Here is a 22,164-nt window from a genome sequence, read left to right on the forward strand (position 1 = left end):
ATCATCTTTGTAATTTCGACAAGAATGAGGATTTTAAGTCTATTTGTGGATTAATTCTGATTTAAGATAACATGATTTCTTACATGTAATATTAGTACGGAAGAGGTTAAACAAACTGTGTTTAGTTTAGCCGCAGATAAATGCCTGTGTCCCGATGGATTTCTACGAGTTTTTTCAAAAATACTTTGGGATATTGTAGGAAATCTGTCACTAAAGCTAGATTTTAGCATTTTTTCATTCGAGAAATTACTAAAAGAAATAAATCACACTTTCATAGCATTGATTCCTAAAATTGAAAATCCTCAAAAAAGCAAAACCATTTTCGCCCGATTAGTCTTTGTTCAACAATTTATAAAATTATTGCAAAAATCTTGACTAATCGTCTTCGAAGTGTTTTGCATAAGATTATACACCCGTTTCAAGGTGCCTTTACACCTAATCGCTTCATTCAAGATAATATTCTTTTAGCACACGAGATTTTTAACTCGTTTAAACGTAAAAAAAGGCAAAGGAGGTTGGATTGCAATCAAACTTGATATGGAGAAAGCATACGATAGATTAGAATGGAATTTTATCGAGGAAACTTTTAAGCAAATGGGTTTTAATGCTAAGTGGATTTCATGGATTATGGCGTGTATAAACACTGTGTCTTACTCAGTGTTAGTAAATGGAACACCGGGAGACGTTTTTAAACCCACTCGAGGTATTCGACAAGGAGACCCACTTTCGCCATATATTTTTATTATGTGCGCCGAGATTTTAGCAAGATCTCTACAAAAAAATAGCGATGTTAGCTCTAGTGATATTGGTATTAGAATTGGATCCGGGGTGGAGAAAATTCCTTTTCTCACTTTTTTGATGATGACACTATCATTTTCGCTAAAGCCTCTAACCGAGTTGTAGAACTATTAAGTCTATTTTAGATAAATTTTGCACGATTTCCGGACAATTTGTTAATTTTGACAAATCCACTTTTCAATGCACTAGAAATATTGAGCGTTCTCTTCGTGAATCCTTTAGAGGCATTCTTCATATGAACGAGGAAGCTCATTTGGGAAAGTATTTAGGATGTCCTATAATTGATAGCAGAGTGACTAAAAATACTTTCGAGAACATTATTCAATCTTCTTGCACTCAATTATCGAAATGGAAAGCGAATTCTTTATCTCAAGCAGGTAGACTCGTTCTTGTAAATGCTAATTTAGCCGCGAAGGGGACTTTTCAGATGCAAAGTTTCCTCCTTCCTTCATCGATCCATAATAGATTAGATAAAATTAATAGAGATTTTCTTTGGAATAAGAATCCTTCCCAACGTTCTCCTAATTTGGTTGGTTGGCATAAGGTTTGTTTACCAAAGTCGGTTGGTGGTTTAGGAATTAAATCTTCTGAAGCAGCTAATAAAGCTCTTCAAATGAAACTTTTATGGAAAATTCTTATGGATAAGGAAAGTATATGGGTCAAAGTGGTATCTAAAAAATACTTGAGAAATTGTTCACTCTTTAATCATAAGCCTAATTCAGCCTCTTCTTGGCAATGGCGTAAACTAATGAGTCTTCGGACTCTATTTAGAAAAGGACTGAGATGGCAGGTAGGTAATGGTAGCAACATTAAGTTTTGGTCTGATAATTGGGTTTTTTCACACCCACTAACAAGCAGTATGGTTGATGATGATAGTAACCGTGATCTTAATCTTTTGGTTAAAGATTTCATAACCTCAGACAAGCAATGGGATGTTTGTAAATTATCCAGTTTAGTGAATAACGATATTGTTAATCAGATTACTAACATTCCAGTGCCACATAATGATATTCCAGATACCCTCATTTGGGGATTGTCCGTAGATGGAAATTTCTCTACCAAAACAGCAACTTGGTTAGCGCAAGGTTTGTTCGATCAAGCTCTTGACAAATGTGAATTTCAGTGGATTTGGAAATTGAATATTCCTCCTAAATTGAAATTTTTTCTTTGGAAAGCATGTGTTGACTGCCTTCCAACGAAAAGTAGACTTCTCAAGAGTCATATTGATGTCCCACCTCATTGTGTTCTGTGCAACAATCCTATTGAAAACAAAGATCATTTCTTTTACGAATGTCCCTTGATTGGGTCTGTTATCCAAGACCTGAACATTATTAGTTTCAACGAGTTTTTGTCAAATTATGATACTATTACAAGTCAAAGTTTTCTAACGAAACTTAATTATCTCAAGGATTTAATTCCAAAAGATGAATTTATAAAGATTATTTTTATTTGGTGGAATGCATGGTTCCATAGAAATGATATTATCTTTAATAATGTTAATTTAAGTATCATCAAACTTATTACTTTATGTAATAATAGCACTAAGACATGGAATGTGACTAGATTTAAGGATCTCAACAATCCCGAGGTAGAAGAGTCAGCTAGAAACAATTCTAGTAAGGGGGAGATTTGGTGGGAAAAACCTACAAACGGTTTCCTAAAGCTAAATTTTGACGGATCGAGAATAGAAGGTAATAAAGCTGCTTTAGGATATTCTATAAGAGATCACAATGGTAAAATTGTTTTGTTAGGAGCAAAAAAGTGCGGATCCAATAGTATCCTTGTTGCGGAAGCACTTGCTATAAAAGAAGGTATTTTAGCAGCCAAATACTTAGGAATCTCAAAGTTAATTGTGGAGGGTGATAACTTATGTGTTATTAACTCGATTCGAGGTACTTGGCAAATTCCGTGGGAAATTTCTAGTATTATCAAGGATGTGAAATTAGACCTTCATTTTTTCGATGAAGTGATAATTAAACATTGCTTTCGTGAAGCCAACAAGGTTGTTGACTTCATGGCTTGATTGGACATTCATGTCCAACTCTTTCGAGGTGGTTTGATAGCAGGTGGCTTCAACTTACCTCCCTCATTCGAAAGGATGAGATAGGTTGGTCCTACCCAAGAGGATCAACCTAGTTTTCTTACCTAATCAAAAAAAAAAAAAAAAAAAAAAAAAAAAAAAAATAAGATGTATCCGAATAAGAGGTGTATATGGTAAGTAGATAAAGTGTATCTAAAAAAAAAAAAAAAAAAAAAAAAAAAAAAAAAAAAAACTACCTAATTAAGCTAGTTCGTACGGTTCAGACGTTAAGGCGGTCGCATTACTGAACCCGCTATATATATATATATATATATATATATATATATATATATATATATATATATATATATATATATATATATATATATACTTCATCTCTTTAAGTGAAATTACATATCTTTTGTGTATATCTTGGTATTGATTTTTTTTTTTATGGTTTTTTTAACATTTCTATTAGTAAATTATAAGTCTCACCTCTTTATTTTTTTGTGTTTTATAGGATTCAATGTCATGATCTTCTTTGATGTGAACGCTTAATTGTTATGTTGTAAGTTACTACTTTCGCCTATTGTTTTATTTTTCCATTTTTTTTATTTGTTTAACCCTTTAATTTTTATATATGTATAGTTTCTATTCTTACCAGCTTTGAGTTCAACATGACAAACAAAACCTTATATTTCACCTCATTCATAAATTTTTTAAAAAAAAAAAAAAAATATAAGTTGCAAACAAAAAAAAAATAAAAAATTGATGCAAACATTTTATCTCCCTCCCATAACTTTGGTTATCAATTTACCCTATTTATTTAACTTTATTATCTTCTTAATGATGAGTTTTTTGCTTTCCCCTCACCATTATATAACAATAATCATAATTTTCATGTTATTCAAAAAATTGGTAGGTAAAGTACAATATTATAAAAAGGCAAGACTAAATATTTCACTAAGTCATCTTACTAAGCCATGTGTCATAAAAAAAATTCATTTTTTATTATCATGTGTCACATGCTTATTAGTAAAAAAATTTAAAAAATATAAAGTCTCAAACATACAAAATAAATTAAAAAAAATTGATTCAAACTTTTTATCTCCCTCTCATAACTTTAGTCATCAATTTACCCTATTTATTTAACTTTATTACTTTTATTTAATGATGATCTTTTTGCTTTCCCCTCACCATTATATAACAATTAAAATTTCCATTTTATTCCAAAAATTGGTATGTAAAGTTTACATAGATAATTAGAATATCTTTTTACTTTTTTTCTTTATTGTATATTAAATTAATTAGAATCTTATTTTTTATTATTTTTGTGTTTTCAAATTGCAGGAGGATGATACATACTCACATAATTTAAAAATATTACCTTAAGCAACTTTTTATTAGTTGAATATGCAACTCTTTTCACTATGAAGTTTCATGCGGCGGCCCTAAAACCCCATCTATAATCTATACAATTTAATTAAAAGGGTACTTAAAATGACAAATTTTATTAAATGTAACATGGAAATTTTAATGTGACGTGGATTATCAATTTATAGTTACATGGCATTGATTTCATTCACTCATCTATAAATAAATCTATACAATTTATTTAAATGGTACCTAAAATGACAAATTTTAATGTGACAAAAGAATGTAAATGTAATAAACTTTTTAGTTTCCTCTCATCTTTATACCTATTAATAATTAATACATTCTACTAATTTAGCATATCACTTTTTTCTTAAATGATAATTTTTTGGCTTCCCTTCTCATTTATACTATCTATACACATTGCCATATTTTTGTCTACGATTATCGTCTCTTGTGTTATCACAATATCTTTACTTGTCTACCTTAAACACCTTTGAGATTTTATTTTGTCGGTCTAAACACTCTAATTCATTCAATTAATAAAGAGAACTTAATAACTCCTAAATATTTGTTGGAAGATAAACTTTCATAGTCCATAATCTTTAAGCAGATTAAAACAATGAATTATTAACGATCCCGTGATTTTCACGGGCTCCAAAACTAGTTTATCCTTAAAACCAATATCTCAAATACACAAGCAACCTATCAGGTACCTGCCCTCCCAATTTCATATATCTAAGATTCCAATTACTATGATCAGTTGTTTGTTCATCCACGATGAGCAATTCCATTCCACAATCACATTTTTTGTATTTTGTTTTAGCAACTGAACTAACAAGTAAGAGACGAGCACAAGGATAAAGTGCCTTGAAGGCGGATAGACACAGACCCACAGAAGCATCGCCGTCGTTACTCTTTCCCCAATATTAAATCTGTGAACAAACGCAGTGACGCACGACTGCAGGAGCCACCATGGATCTCTCCACGAAACTTGCAAAATCGACTAAATTTAAAACATTCAATAGTCTACCACTTCATCAGCCAATAGTTTAATGATTCAATCGATTAGTACAATCGATCGATCATATGATACACAAAATCGGATTCCAAGGATTCAGCATTAAATGACAACAAACCTACAAGTTCAAGCTCTCTGAGCAATGCTTCGACAAAATTACCTTCTGAGAAATAATAAGATGGCCTCCCGGAGTTGTTATCATCGGTATGACGGCGCCATTGGCACGATTGTTTTGGTACAATGATAAGGAGGGGCATACAAAAGGGGACGACGAATAAGGGCTTAGTCGGAGCTCCGGCGATCATATGGCGGGGTGGCGAGATTCTCCGACGAGAGTCTTGTCGGAGCTCCGGTGTTTGGGAGCTCTAGGTGGAAGTGGCGGGTGTAAATTATGAAATAATGGAGGAAAAGAGTGGGCTGCGTGTACATATAGGATGTTTTAATTTTAATCATGGTCGTTCATATTTGTCTAATCTAATGGTAGATATGTGTTCTCACCGTTCTCACTGAGTGATCGTTCTCACCGGATCTTGACTCTCTCTCTCTCACTCTCTCTCTCTCTCTCTCTCTCTCTATATATATATATATATATATATATATATATATATATATATAGGCGGGATCTCGTGAGTTTGGTATTTATGGTGAGTTTGTGCTCACAAATCTTAGCCATTAGATGAGGAGAAATAGACCGTTGAGATTGAATATATAATACTTGAAAAACACGCGGCCTCAATAAGCTAAACACAATTTCGCTCTAAATTGTTTTTCTTCTCTCTTCTTTCATCCCCATTCCTCTTCTCAGATTCTCAAATTAAAATTCTTTATTTTTTACTTTAAACGTTCAGCACTTCCAATCCCTACATTTTCATCATCTTCCTCAAACCGCAATTACAAGTACAATCATATTCACACTTATAATTACAATTTACTACCAACTAAATACCCAGCTTGATAGTAATGTTTTGTGTCGGTCTAAGAGGGTGGTTTTATCGCCCTCGTGTCTTTTAATATGGGTCTTTTAGTATACTTTTCCTAGCATTCGACAATTGGGTACGATGTGGTAACTTGTGCACTTTACCTCGGTTGGACATTCGATCTTAAGGCATGGAACCCGAGAGGCAAATGAAGCACCTTTCAAAGGCCAAGACATGGAACGAGAGGATCACTTGTAACCCGAAAACCAGTTGGGAGAAGTAGGAATGAAGACTAGAAGAAATGAAGGCATCTGAAGAGGTCTAGCTCTTGGAATATAGAAGTCCCAAAAAGCGAGTCTGTGCGCAGCCTGCGCAAACAGGGTGCGCAGGTGCGCATGATTGCGCAGGCAAGAACAGTTCTTACGCAGCCTGCGCAGCTCTGCTATACGGATTTTCTAATCTCCATTTTGGGCTTCTTAAGTGGAAATCTTTCTAGGTTTTCGTGAAGCCATATATATACCCGAGAGTTTGAAGACCTAAAGGATTCACCTACCATCCTATCATCTCATCTAATCTCATTTTGAGGGCTCTAATCTTGTAATAATTTAGAAGACTATTTTCCATTCAAGTTGTAATCTTTCTTTGTTTTTGGGTTTTATGAAGACTATGGAAGGCTAAATCCTTCCCTACTTGGTGTAATCCATTGCAAGCTTTCATCTTTATTATTGTATTGACTCCTTAATCTCTACTCTTTCATTTATTTCAATTTCTAAGTTTCAATAACATGATGAATGTTTTGTTGTGAGAAGTAATTACCCCTGCCTCTTTAATGTTCATCTATTGCTTGTTTATTGCAAAGTTCCTTGCTTTTGTGTTTAGTTGTTGAAGCATCTCATGATTATTAATATCTTGGTTTAAAGTATCAACCTTTGTGAGTAGAAATTGATTATATCATTGAGTTTGTTGGCACTACTACAAATTTAGGCAACTACAACGCCCCTTTAACAACGATTATTCACGAAAATCACAATAGACGTTGTAGAATGTATGGCGCGAATTTTACTAAAATCAATTACAACGGGTATAGTTATAAAAACCGTTGTTATTATTTTTAACAACGGGTCACACATGCGGAACCGTTGTTAATAATTTGGCGCAAAATTGGCGCAAAGTTAGTGAAAAGTAATCACAACGGTTACTTTTGAAACCCGTTGTTAAAACTTATTTAACAACGGGTGTTTTGTACAACCGTTGTTAAAACATATTTCACAACGGTTGTTGTTTAATAACCGTTGTCAATACCTTCCATACTATAAACCACACAAATAAACAGAAGTCTGCTGCTGACCACAAAACACAACCCTTAATACACAAACACAAACACAAAAACAAACACAAACACATACACACTCTCTTTCTCTCTTTCTCTATTTCTCTCTTTCTCATCGTCACTTTATCTTCTCGCCGTCATTGTGATTTCATCGTCTATTACGTTCGTATTTATCAAGGTAAATCTCGCCGTCCTTTGTCATCGTCATTATTTTCTTTTTCTATTTATTTCTTTTGCATATATGTGTTTTTATCGACCATTATGTTATTTGTTTAAGTATTGTTCGCATAATTAGTTACTAAAACAATGAAGAAGCAAGATGAAGAAGTAAGATAAACATAATTAATATATATATATATATATTTATAAATACATAAATTAAAAAAAAAAAATTACATATGTAAAAATGCAATTCTTATATTTTCATGGAGGATCTTATTGTGCTCTATCGTATCCATCCTCTCCTCCTTGGCTATTTGGAGGTTCCGTTCGTGATTGCTATATCGTCATATAGCCGCAAATTTGCTCCGTCAAGCCATCTTCTTTGGCGTGCTTGGTGCGGATCGAGCTTCCGCAAGGTAGCTCCTGAAACTTTCCTCAATATGGAGGAAACGGCGGATGAAGTTGTTGTTGTTCTCGATCATGGTAAGAGTCTTTAGGATGAAATCATTCATTTTCTTAGAGTTTTTTGAGTTTGATTTGAAAGATTAAGTAGAGTTTGTTTTAACGATTAGAGTTTGGAGATGAATATATGAGATAATGGAAATGTTAGTTGAGATATGCAATGTATTTATACTAAGCAATGTGTGGGTTGAGTTAATTGCTTTTTAATTAATATATATGTTAGGAAGTTGTGCCATAATCATCATCATCTCTCTCAATAATGTTGCTTCAAATCCTATTACTAACCCTTCTCATTCCATATTATCCGTTCATATATACGGTGAATGTCGGTAATAATGCATGCATTGGAATTCTAACAGCCGTAATTATGCATGCATCTAGTAATATTTAATTTTTTTTTTTTTTTTTTTTTTTAAGAACAAACAACAACGGTTATTTTAAAACAACCCGTTGTCTTTAGTTATAACAACGGTTTTGTATATTACAACCCGTTGTTATAACTTTCCCCCCAAAATTGAGTCACACTTTCCACAACGGGTTTTTATACATAAAACCGTGGTTAATAGTTTTAACAACGGTTTCCTTAAGTAAACCAACTGTTGTTAAAACCTTCTACAACGGACGCTTTAACAACGTCCGCTTTTTTATATAACAACGGTTTTTGACCGTTGTTATAGCCTGTATCTGTAGTAGTGTGGTTTAAACATATCTTTGTGATATCCCATTTACTTTCCTCTTGGTTTGCTCTTCATGCTCTTAGTTGCAATTCCTACATGGTTTAATGTTAGAATTTGTAGTCTAAGTAGGATTATCATTGTTGGCTTAGATAGTGGTAATCACTTGCTTGAGGATTGTTGTTGGGTAAATGAAATTGGAGAGAAAAGAGTCTTGCTTTGAGAAAAGTTGGAAGTTGTAGGATTACACCAAGTTCTCACCTCTTATAATTGTTACTTGCATACCAAGTGTTTGTTACCTTGTATCATAGGAAAAATCACATCTCCTTGATTTTGTTACTTGTTTTCTCCATGACAATTCTCCATATATGTCTCTCTATTGTTGTTCATTGTTAACACTCATAGTTTGTGCATAGTCTTGTGCTTTGTCCATCTAAATTAATCTAAATTCAAGTTTTTAGTCTTAAATCCCTTCTCTTGGGTTCGACCCTTACTTCCCTTTGCTACTATTCTTAATTGCATAGTGTAGAGTTGAGTTTGGTTTATAAATTGTTAATTTGATAGGTTAATTCTAGTATATTACGACACCTAGTTTTGTGCTTATAAAATTTTGGTGCCGTTGCCGGGGAAGGGCAACATAGCTAAAGGCTTGATTGTTAAATTGCATGTTAGTGATTTCTCCTCTCTTTGTTTTGATAAGTAAGTGGAAGTTCTAACTTGTGTGTGTAGTGCGAAGGTTTATGTTTAGTTCTCCACAACACGGTGAATCAACTCCCGTGGAAGAGGACGCTTTTGGAGCATATTCGTGGTTATTTACTAATCCTTGGTACCAAAGAGCACAAAGAGAACATCGAGTAGAAGAAGCACCTTTAGAAGAACCTATTGAAGTAAATCCGATTGAAGTAGAGTATCCCCCTATGGCGAATGACATGAGAACCATCCGGGAGATACGAGCAAGGAATTATGATGAGCAACCTTTGTGTATCACCTATCCCCCTTTAGGAGCCAATGCAAATTTCGAACTCAAAGGCTTCTTTATCCATAACTTGCCTAAGTTCCATGGCCATGCGGAGAATGACCCAAACCGTCACCTTTCGGAATTTCACATAATGTGTGAAGGTGCCATTCCGAATGGGGTGACGGAGGATCAATTCAAACTACGGGCCTTCCCATTTTCTTTGTTGGATTCGGCCAAAGATTGGTTCTTTTATCTTGCTCCGGGATCTATAAGAACTTGGAAGGAAATGAAGGCGTATTTTCTTGAGAAGTACTACCCCGATGCCCGTCACAACCGTGCTAAGAAGGCCATTACTACCATAGAACAAGACCTCAATGGTGAAACCATGTATGAGTATTGGGAGAGGTTCAAAAAGTTGGTCGCTCAATGCCCATACCATGGGTTGAGCGATGATGATCTTCTTGTGAACTTCTATGAAGGTTTGGGCCAAGATGATCAACGAATGGTCAATTCCGCTACCGGAGGAGGGTTGGAAAATTTTTCCATAGTGTATGCCAAGGAAATCATTGAGAGACTTGCCTCTACTACGAGGAATTATGGAAGAACTCAAAAGGGAACAAGGAATACTTCTTCAATGGGAACCTCTTCCTCATCTACTCAAAACCTTGAGCAAAGTGTGAATGATTTGACTCACTTAGTGAAGAATATGATAGTGAACAATCCAAACAAGGATGGGGGGAAAAGGAAATCAAGTGGATTGCAACTATTGTCAAGGTCCTCACTTGGAGGAAAATTGCCCCATCATGATTGAATAAGGAATTGGAGTGGAGAATGTAAGTGCAATGGGGTATGGGAATTACAATGCTAGGAATCCTTCCGGAGGAGGATACTACAATTATGACCCTAGTGGAAATACTTACAATGTTGGGAGTAGAGACAATGCTCGACTTGGTTGGGGTGGTGACACCTCAAAGAGCTTTGTGAATGGTCAATTCAACCACTTGAGAGACCAAAATTCCCGACAAAGTCAAGGTTCAAATTCTCAAGGAAATAGGAATGGGAATTTCAATCAAGAAGGAAATAGGAATGGGAATTTCAACAACCAAGGTAGAAACCAAAACCAAGGTCAATCATCCCAATTTGGCAATCAAGGTAACAACAACAATTCTCAAAAGGAACCAAGTGTTCAACACTTGCTTAAGAACCTTTTGCAAGAGCAAGTCAAAACGAACAATAGGTTTGACAAGATAGATGCCGACAAGAGTGTTAGTGATGCCAAAGTTACCAACCTTGAAGTCCAACTTGGCCAAATTGCCCAAGAACTTGCCAAGAGAAATCAAAGGAATTCCACTTCTATCCCCTCGACTACATTTCCTCCTAGAGAGAATGCTAGTGCTATGACATTGAGGAAGGGGAGAACTTTAGAATCCCCTCCCAAGAAGAAGAGAAGAGGCAAGTCACAAGAAAGGGTTATTGAAATTGAAGAGCAAATTGAAGAAGAGCTTGTGGTTGAACAAGAGAAAGGATCATCTTCAAAAGCTAATGAGGAAAAAGAAAGGAGTCCTTTGAGCATTGACAAAGGAAAGGAAGGAAGCACCAACACAAAGGATCAACTCAAAGAGATTGAAAAAGAATATGAACCGGAGGTACCATTTCCAAGTGCCCTCACAAGTCCCAAGAAGTTTGATAAAGACTCCGATCTTTATGAGACTTTTAGGAAATGTGAGGTCAACATCCCTCTTTTTACTATCATTAACACCGTTCCTAGGTATGCAAAGTTCCTCAAAGAACTTTGCACCCCTAAACGGAAGCCAAGGAAAGGAGTTGAAAGAGTCACGGTTAGTAGGCATGTCTCGGCAATCTTCAAACAAAATCTTCCCAAAAAGTGCGATGATTCGGGCATGCTAACTATACCGTGCTCAATTGGAGGCAAAGCTTTTGCTAGAGCTATGCTAGACTCGGGGTCCTCTATTAATGTCATGCCTTATTCCATTTATGAGACCTTATAATTGCCTCCCTTGTCTAGGACCAATGTTGTGATCCAATTGGCGGATCGTTCTACAATTCACCCTAAAGGTCTTGTAGAAGATGTGTTGGTAGAGGTTGATAAATTCATTTTCCCGGCCGATTTTTATGTTTTGGACATGGAACCGGACTCCAAGGCTACACCCCTTTTGCTAGGGAGGCCTTTCATGAGAACCTCCAAAACCAAACTTGACATGTATGATGGAACTTTGACCATGGAATTTGAAGGGAAAGTTTTGAAATACAATGTGTATGAGACGATGAAAAAGACCGATGATTTGAGTTGTTGCTACTTTCTTGATAAAATTGAAAATTTGGCAAATCGAGTTTACCAAATTAGTCATAGGGACCCACTTGAGGTGGCCCTCACTAACAATGTCGAGAAGGAAGGGTTGTGGTTTTTGTTCTCATGATGTGCAGGAAAATATAGAGGCATTGGAAAAGGAAGAACCACTAGAAGAATCAAAGGAATAAAAAGAAATGAAAGAAAATGAGGAAGAAATGTCGAGCACAGGCGCAGCCTATGCAAGCCCAATGCGCAGCCTGCGCAATTCCTAGCTCACCCAAGTCATGTTTTTCTTCCTATTCTTTTGACCAACCATCCAAATTCCTTCCCCTAGAGGCCTCCCTTGAAAGACCACTTCCATCCATCATTAAACCACCCACCCCCAATCTAAAACCACTCCCCGACCACTTGAAGTACGTCTTTCTTGGGGCAAACAACACTTTACCCCTCATAATTTCAAACCAACATAAGGGTGATCAAGAGAGGAGATTGGTGGATGTTTTGCACAAGTACAAGGAAGCTTTTGGGTGGAGCATTGCGAATCTCAAAGAGATAAGCCCAAGCGTTTGCATGCACAAGATCCGTTTGGAAGGGGAAGCTAAGCCGGTTCGGCAACCACAAAGAAGATTGAACCCACCAATGATGGAGGTGGTGAAGGAAGAGATCATCAAACTACTTCAAATGGGAATCATCTACCCCATTAGTGATTCTCAATGGGTAAGTCCCACTCAATGTGTGCCTAAAAAGGGGGGTGTGACGGTAATCGAGGGCAAAGAAGGAGCTTTGATCCCCACCCGGATTCAAACCGGGTGGAGAGTTTGCATCGATTATCGTTGCCTAAATGCCGTGACTTTCAAAGATCATTTTCCTCTACCCTTTCTAGACCAAATGCTAGAGAGGTTAGGGGGGAAGGAATTCTATTGTTTCTTGGACGGATATTCCGGATACTTTCAAATTCCCATACGTCCGGAGGATCAATCCAAGACAACATTCACATGCCCTTTCGGAACATATGCATACCGAAGGATGCCCTTCGGTTTATGTAATGCTCCGGGTACATTTCAACGTTGCATGGTGAGTCTTTTCTCGGATCTTGTAGAAAGAGTCTTAGAGGTCTTCATGGACGACTTCACCGTCCATGGAGATAGTTTTGAAGCTTGTTTGGACCACCTAACTATGGTCCTATCACAATGCACGGAGTCACACCTTGTGTTGAATTCCGAAAAATGTCACTTTATGGTTAAAAGCGGCATCATGTTAGGTCACATAGTCTCAAAGAGAGGGATTGAGGTGGATATGGCTAAGGTTGAAGTGATAAAAACCTTGCCATATCCTACTAATACTCGGGAGATAAGGTCGTTCCTAGGACACGCGGGCTTCTACCGTCGATTTATTAAGGACTTTTCCAAGATTGCTTACCCCTTGTGCAAGCTTTTGCACAAGGATGTGGAGTTTGTTTTTGATGATGCTTGTAGGTTGGCATTCGATAATTTGAAGGAAAAGCTTGTAACGGCCCCGATAATTCAAGCTCCAAAATGGGACCTCTCATTTGAAATCATGACCGATGCTAGTGATTATGCCCTTGGCGCGGTTTTAGGCCAAAGGGACGGGAAGATTGCTCATGTGATACAATATGCTTCTTCACTCTTGAATGATGCTCAATGGAACTACACCGTCACGGAAAAGTAATTTTTGGCGGTGGTGTATGCCATTGAAAAGTTCCGGGCTTATCTCTTGGGTGCCAAGGTCATCATCTATACCGATCACAAGTCTATAAGGCAACTTGTAGACAAGAAGGACACCAAAGCAAGACTAATGATATGGGTGCTTTTGTTGAGCGAGTTTGACATCGAGATCAAGGACAAGCAAGGGAGTGCTAATGTGGTAGCCGACCATTTGAGTAGGCTTCACATCAATGAGGATCTTGTGAAGACCATGGGCGTAGTTGACGGTAGCTTACCACATAAATCTCTATATTCCATAAAGGCCGTTGAGCCTTGGTATGCCAACCTTGTCAATTACATGGTAACCAAGAAGTTTCCCACCTCACTCTCATCGAGTCAAAGAAATAAGATCAAGTCCGATTCTAGATTCTATATATGGGATGACCCATATCTATGGAAAAAGTGTCAAGATCAAGTCATCCGACGTTGTGTACCGGATGTAGAAATCCCATCCATCCTCAAACATTGCCATGAGTACGCTTCTGGGGTCACTTTGGGCCTCATAGAACGGCACGTAAGATCCTTGAGTGTGGGTTCTATTGGCCCAAGTTGTTTAAAGATGCTCATGTTTTCGTCAATACTTGTGACAAATGCCAACGGGTTGGCAACATCTCACGACGAAACGAAATGCCCCAACAACCAATGCTTTATTTGGAGGTTTTTGATGTGTGGGGGATAGACTTCATGGGTCCATTCCCCAAGTCGGATGGGTATCTCTATATCCTATTAGCGGTGGACTATGTTTCAAAATGGGTCGAGGCTATACCAACTAGGAATGATGACGCAAGGACGGTCTCAAGCTTTGTTCACAACAATATCTTCTCAAGGTTCGGCTATCTTAGGGCGTTGATAAGTGACCGGGGGACTCATTTTTGCAATAGGATTTTGGAGGGATTATTAAAGAGGTACGGGGTCGTGCACAAAGTCTCCACCGCCTACCACCCACAAACCAATGAGCAAGCGGAAGTATCCAACCGGGAGATCAAGAATATCTTACAAAAAACAGTGAACCCGGATAGGAAAGATTGGAGTCAAAGGTTGAATGACGCTCTTTGGGCGTACCGCACCGCTTACAAGACACCAATTGGTATGTCCCCGTACCGACTCATTTATGGGAAGGCATGTCATCTTCCTTTGGAAGTGGAGCATAGAGCCTATTGGGCCATCAAATCCTTCAACAAAAGCATAGATGATGCGGGCCTCTATCGGAAGCTTCAACTTCAAGAAATTGAAGAAATCCGTCTTGACTCTTATGATAATGCCGCCATATACAAAGAGAAAGCTAGAATATGGCATGATCGAATGATAAGTCGGCGGGTTTTCAAGGAAGGCGCCAAGGTTCTTGTTTTCCAAAACCGGTTAAAGTTATTCTCCGGGAAGCTATGATCAAGATGGGTTGGACCATTCATTGTGAGCAAAGTCCACCCTCATGGAGCGGTCGAAGTTGAGAACCCAAGCACGGGAAAGACAATTAAGGTGAATGGGCAACGGCTTAAAGAGTATCATGAAGGCATGGAAGCACAAATCGTTGAACAAGTCACTTTGGAAGACCCCATTTACCAAGCATGAGCATGAGAAGCACTTTGTCGAGCCATCGACGTTAAATAACGGCAAATTTGTAAATATTCTATCCCAATTTAATTGCTTTCTTAGCATAGTTTATTTCCGCAATTTATTCACTCGCATGTTAATTTCGTTAAATTAATTTCATTTGCATTGATATGTAAAAAGGCACTTGAGGTTTGTTTAATGATATAGTGATTTGCAAGAACCCTCTTGGAAGGCGTGCCCAAGAAGAGATGAGAGCCGGGTTTAATGGACAAAGTCATTGGAAGAGACCAAGGGAAAGGGAACAAGAAGAATTGGGTCAAAATTTGGCTAAGTGAGAAAAATTGGAATTAAACGAAGAAGGAACCAAACTGCGAAGCTATGCGCAGCCTGCGCATAAGGCTTGCGCAGGTGCGCACGATTGCGCAGGCAAGACTGAACTTTGCGCAGGACTTAAATCTCGGTTCTTTATCCTTCTAAATCCCGATTTTCCCCTCATTCTTCATCCTTTCTTCATCGACAAAACCCCAAAGTTCCCCATCTCATTCACTCCAAATCAAACCAAATCACCTATTATCATCAACAAACCTCCATCTCATCACCAATTTCTTCACCAAATTCATCTTTGCAATCAAAAACACCTTCAAACATCCCATTTTCGGACAAAAATCCCCCAATCTCCCAAGAACCCAAATTTTTCCGGGTTGATTTGAAGCAATTTCAAGAGGATTTCTGGGTTACCAAGGGATTTTTATGCAACTTTCCTCTTCATTCAAGCAAGTTTTGGGAATATTCGGGAAGGTATAACAAATTTCTTCACTCTCTTTGTTTCCATTGATTTAATTCACTTTACATTGTGTAGTTGAGTTGGATTCTTGCTTGTAATTGTTATTTGGGGATTGTTGGCAATCATTTTCTGTTAGGGAAGGCAACAATTCAACAAAATTACCTTAACTACACAAGATTGTGCTAGTGCACACAAGGTGTTTGTTGAATTGCCCCTTAGAAAATTTTTCAGATTTTTGGTTGTTTTAAGTGGTTGTTTTTGCATTTTTTGAAAGAAAGCAAGATGGTTTTTGGTCTTGGCAAGGGAAAATTAAAGAAAAAGGGTGAGTCCTCAACCCAACCTCCACCAAATGCACCACCTAAGCCTTTTAGAGGGGATGAAGGGCTACCAAACAACACCAAGACTTACTTTAAGTTCCTTGAGAGTAAGCCCTTACCAATTTCAAAATTCCTTCACCCGGGGACCTTGAGGGACATGGGGATCTATGACCAAACCCTTGCCTTCCTCACCAAGGTGGGATTAGAGAGGTACATGAACCTCCAACCTCATACGTACTCCGCCTATACCTTAGAATTCCTTTCTACCATAGTAATCACGGGGGAAAGAGGGAATGAAAGGGTGAGTTTTAGGTTGAACAAAACATGGCACACTCTAACCTTTGAGAGGGTGAGGGAGATTTTGAGGATCACCAAACCACCTTCCCCCATAAACCTACCGGGAATGGCCTTGAACGATACTTGGTGTGCACTCACGGGGAAAACACACATGACCAATAACGACAAGATCTCCTCAATCACAACCTCCCCCCCCCCATCCGGATCCTTACACGTATAATTTCGTGTTTCTTCTTTACGATGGGGGAGCCTACCAAACTAAATGAGGAGGTCCGTGAGTGCATGTGGGTGATGTTGCCCGAGGGGGAGGGGGTGCCGGATTGGACAAAGCTTTTTGTGGTTGGTGCATCAAAGCAACGAGAGAAGAAATGGAGCATTAATTGTGGAGGTTTGGTCACTCTTTTTGTGGCTAGCTTGGTTGGTGATATTCCGGATGAACAACCTCGAGTGTGGGGGAATCACCTTTATAATGAAGCAGGGTTGGTGGAGACACATATGATTCATCCTTTGGACACGGTTCCATGGAGTTGTCATTGGTTGGGGGAAGGGGGTATCCAATATATGAAGCTACCTTTGAATGGCCCCCTTCCAAGTGGGCCAAGAGCCCGGGATTTCTTTTGCCCCGCCGAGGGCAACCTCCCCAACCCACCCCCACAAATAATGAGGAAGAGAAGAGCGGTTGAATCCTCCCAAGGTCCCCAACGAGAGGAAGAGAGAGAGGTTGAGATCATTGAGGGGGGATTCCATGAGACCCCACACATTCCTTCATCCTACCAACCGCCTCAGGACACTCCTATGTTTGAGGTCGGGGGTTCCTCAAGTCCACCTTTAGCACCATGGCAACACCAAATGTTCAAGTACTTTGAGGAGACCCGAGGGACGTTGCAAGCAATTAGTGGGAGGGTTGAGAGCTCCCATTCTTGGCAACAACAACAAGAGCCAAGATTGGAGAGTTTTGATCAATTTTGGAAATCTTTTGAAGAGCATAAAAGGTTGGGAGATGAGGCCGAATTGGCCCAAAGAAGAATGATTGAGGGGATTGCAAAGAGGCAAGAGGAGTCTCTTGCGTGGCAACAACAAAGCGCCAAGGCTTGGGCGGAGAATCAAGCAATGTGGCAAGAGCAAAACAAGTAGCGTGAACAAGTGAGCCACCAATTTGGGGTGCAAAACGAAAGGCACCACCAATACCTTGAGGATTCTTACTATGACGCTCAAGCCCATGAAGACTCCTTTGGCCTCATTCAAGGCCTTTTCGGAATGACTCTCCACCACAATGAACCAACCTACCAACCCACCATTAATGAAACTCAAGTCAATGCGGCCTACATGAGGGCCAAGCAAGAGAAAGAAAGAAGAGAATGAAAGAAGAAGAAACAACCGGGGGGCATATGAGCGAGGAGAAGGCTCGAGCCCCTCCAACTAAAAGTTTTGAAGAAGTTGGCACTCCTCCACATTGAGGACAATGTGAGATTTAAGTGTGGGGGAGTGAGAAATTGTAACATATGTAAATTGTCTTTCAAATCAATGCAAATCAAATTTGAAAAAAAAAAAAAAATTGAAAATTCCGGCTAGGTGAAAACCCACAAGGGTGAGCACCTAGGCAAGATTGGAAAAGGTGGCCGAGCACGGAATGAAAACCCGAAAGGGCATTCCGGGCAAATGAAGAATCGAGTTGCGAGCCACCGATGAGAGGAAAGGAAAAAGCTAAGGTGAAAACCCGAAAGGGCACCTTAGGCAAAATGAGGGATTTTCAAACAAAAAAAAATCGAAAAATTGAAAAATGCAACACCAAAAAGATGGAGGGATAAGAAGGGAGCAATAAGGAGGGTCTTGGAAGGAGGTTAGATTTAGGATTTAATTTCTTTTTGAGTCAAAGAAAATTGTTTCAAATTGGTGGTTTTTCATGTTAGCTACTAGGTTGTTGATCTTTATTGGTTTTTGGCCAACTTAGTAGCATAACTTGCTTTGCTTGGAGAGATAAGGGGGTGATATAAGGGGAAGATGAATGATTTGGAGGATTGGTTGGGTCACTTTGCTATTGCCTTGGGATAAGGCAAGAGTGACCACTTCTACTTTGGTGATATAAGAAGGGTGGAGTTGCGTGATGAGTCGGCGTTGGTGGTGTGTCGTGTCTTTGTTTGAGGGAGACATAAGGCGGGGGAGTGAGTGAAGAGTTGTGTCAAATTTGAGTCAAGTTCTTTTTCTTTTTAATTGGTGGTTGTGTTTTGAGGGAGATATAAGAAGGAAGAGGAAGGGGAAGGGGAAGGGGAAGAGTGATCATTCTCTCCTACACTCTCTTGTAGACTTCATGGTTGCTTGTTTCGGGTTTTGCTCGGGACTAGCAAAAGTCTAAGTGTGGGGGAGTTTGATAGTAATGTTTTGTGTCGGTCTAAGAGGGTGATTTTATCATCCTCGTGTCTTTTAATATGGGTCTTTTAGTATGCTTTTCCTAACATTCGGCAATTGGGTACGATGTGGTAACTTGTGCACTTTACCTCGGTTGGACATTCGATCTTAAGGCATGGAACCCGAGAGGCAAATGAAGCACCTTTCAAAGGCCAAAACAAGGCACGAGAGGATCACTTGTAACCCGAAAACCAGTTGGGAGAAGTAGGAATGAAGACTAGAAGAAATGAAGGCATTTGAAGAGGTCTAGCTCTTGGAATATAGAAGTCCCAAAAAGCGAGTCCGTGCGCGACTGCTGCAAAAAAAGTCTTGCAGTGCGCACGATTGCGCAGGCAAGAATAGTTCTTGCGCAGCCTGCGCAGCTCTGCTATACGGGTTTTCTAATCTCCGTTTTGGGCTTCTTAAGTGGAAATATTTCTAGGTTTTCGTGAAGCCATATATATACCCGAGAGTTTGAAGACCTAAAGCATTCACCTACCATCCTATCATCTCATCTTATCTCATTTTGAGGGTTCTAATCTTGTAATAATTTAGAAGACTATTTTCCATTCAAGTTGTAATCTTTCTTTGTTTTTGGGTTTTATGAAGACTATGGAAGGCTAAATCCTTTCCTACTTGGTGTAATCCATTGCAAGCTTTCATCTTTATCATTGTATTGACTCCTTAATCTCTACTCTTTCATTTATTTCAATTTCTAAGTTTTAATAACATGATGAATGTTTTGTTGTGAGAAGTAATTACCCTTGCCTCTTTAATGTTCATCTATTGCTTGTTTATTGCAAAGTTCCTTACTTTTGTGATAACTTGTTGAAGCATCTCATGATTATTGATATCTTGGTTTAAAGTATCAACCTTTGTGAGTAGAAATTGATTATATCATTGGGTTTGTTGGTTTAAATATATCTTTGTGATATCCCATTTACTCTCCTCTTGGTTTGCTCTTCATGTTCTTAGTTGCAATTCCTACATGGTTTAATGTTAGAATTTGTAGTCTAAGTAAGATTATCATTGTTGGCTTAGATAGTGGTAATCACTTGCTTGAGGATTGTTGTTGGGTAAATGAAATTGGAGAGAAAAGAGTTTTGCTTTGAGAAAAGTTGGAACTTGTAGGATTACACCAAGTTCTCATCTCTTATAATTGTTACTTGCATACCAAGTGTTTGTTACCTTGTCTCATAGGAAAAATCACATCTTCTTGATTTTGTTACTTGTTTTCTCCATGACAATTCTCCATATATGTCTCTCTATTATTGTTCATTGTTAATACCCATAGTTTGTGCATAGTCTTGTGCTTTGTCCATCTAAATTAATCTAAATTCAAGTTTTTAGTCTTAAATCCCTTCTCTTGGGTTCGACCCTTACTTCCCTTTGCTACTATTCTTAATTGCATAGTGTAGAGTTGAGTTTGGTTTATAAATTGTTAATTTGATAGGTTAATTCTAGTATATTACGACACCTAGTTTTGTGCTTATCACAGCTCCAGCTGTATATAACTTATTTCTGTCGGGTACTAACCCGGACATAATCCGAGTATTTGAAACGGTAGACCGTGATAGAAGTGGGTTTGTTGAAGATTATGGGTTGCAGAATGCTTTGTGTTATTGTTATCGTAAGTTACAATTTTCGTACAGTTCGCTTGCTTATTCGTTACTCCGTATTTAAGAACCCTAATCAAAGTTCTTCTAAAATTGGACTAGTTTTGGGGATATGCGTACCAGATTATTGTTCTATTGCCTCATTGGATGGTGTTGTGAAAGTGTTTTTTTTTTGTTTCATTTAAAGCGTTTACTCGGCTTTGATGATGTGATAATTGTGATTGGGTATTGATATCTTACAATAATGATATTGTAATCAAGCCTTCACACATTACCAACAACCCCTTTTAACACTTGCTTAGATTTTGAACTTGCACCCTACTCTAAATTCAGCCTCATGATGAATTGACATCTTACAATAATGATATTCCCTTAGTTGTTGATTTCGAGTTTTGTTGCACCATCATTGCTTCCGCTTATCCGAGATAATATTAACTGGATTGCTACAGACATTGGGCAGAAGGAGCCATGGCGGCTAGGTTTCGTTTCCGAGTTCGCAAGGAGAAGTACAACTAGTGGTTGTTTGTGCGCGAAGAAGAAGCTGTAGTCTCAAGTCTAGTGCTCCGTGGTTGGTGCACGCTCGATGATGCGAGTTGTGTTACTTTTTGTTAAGGTTCGGAATGTTACACCAGGTGGTGGGAGACTGAGAGATAGTAGATGAGAGCAGACACAATTCGAATCTGTTAGCACCAATGTTTGTTCCGTTCTTCATCCTCTCGCACCAGGAGGTGCTAATAAACTCTGACCCGCTAGTTTAAATTGCAGAAGGAAGTTGCAAGAAGGAGCGTGATACTACTCTTATCACACCCTCATTACCATGGACCTGAGGTGTTTGCACCCTTTGTATTGGATGATCAACATTTGTATTGTGTGAATGCTTTTGAGAGTGTAGCAAGTGCAATGGAAACCGGGGCTATTTCAGCCGAGAATATAGCACGTCTTATATTATCAAGACTCTCCATTAACTATGCCTATATATTTCTAGTCTGTCGAACACCAAGACCTCTGTATTTGGCATCTTCACTCTGATTTGTAGCTTATTACCTGATTGACTAATGGTCCTTTGATTTATGACACATTAAATATTATTATTGGCTCCACTTTGTAATTATATCATTTCAAGAGATACCTCATGTAATTTATGCTTGTAGTATAATTTGTAATTTGTGCAGGACAATTCTTAATTAAATAACATCATCATTGCCCTGTTTAATTTTGTGCTCTTTATTGTATTTGTACGCTAACCGTGCAGGTAAGGAACTCAAAGTGTATGTGTATATATATGCTTTATTTTGTGACTCCATCTTCCTTGGTGGAAGAAAGTTTGATTTAATTTAATGGTATATGAGCTTCCTTTGATAATAAATGGTATATGAGCTTCGAAACTGATCACCATGTGTCTTTTTTACTAATTCTCGGTCGCAAGTTTGGATAAAGTAGGAGAGTTGCGTTAATAGAAGAGT

General features: G+C 38.2%; 1 long non-coding RNA gene across 1 annotated transcript; it reads left to right on the plus strand.

The window, feature by feature from the left end:
- Window positions 1-3,337: 3,337 nt before the first annotated feature.
- LOC141621643 (uncharacterized) lies at window positions 3,338-4,536 on the plus strand. Its single transcript, XR_012532531.1, has 2 exons — window positions 3,338-3,386; window positions 4,169-4,536. It is a non-coding gene; the product is annotated as an uncharacterized LOC141621643 (long non-coding RNA).
- The last annotated feature ends 17,628 nt before the right edge of the window (window positions 4,537-22,164 follow it).

This window comes from Silene latifolia, chromosome X (genome assembly GCF_048544455.1).
Source record: "Silene latifolia isolate original U9 population chromosome X, ASM4854445v1, whole genome shotgun sequence".
In the NCBI taxonomy this organism is placed as follows: domain Eukaryota; kingdom Viridiplantae; phylum Streptophyta; class Magnoliopsida; order Caryophyllales; family Caryophyllaceae; genus Silene; species Silene latifolia.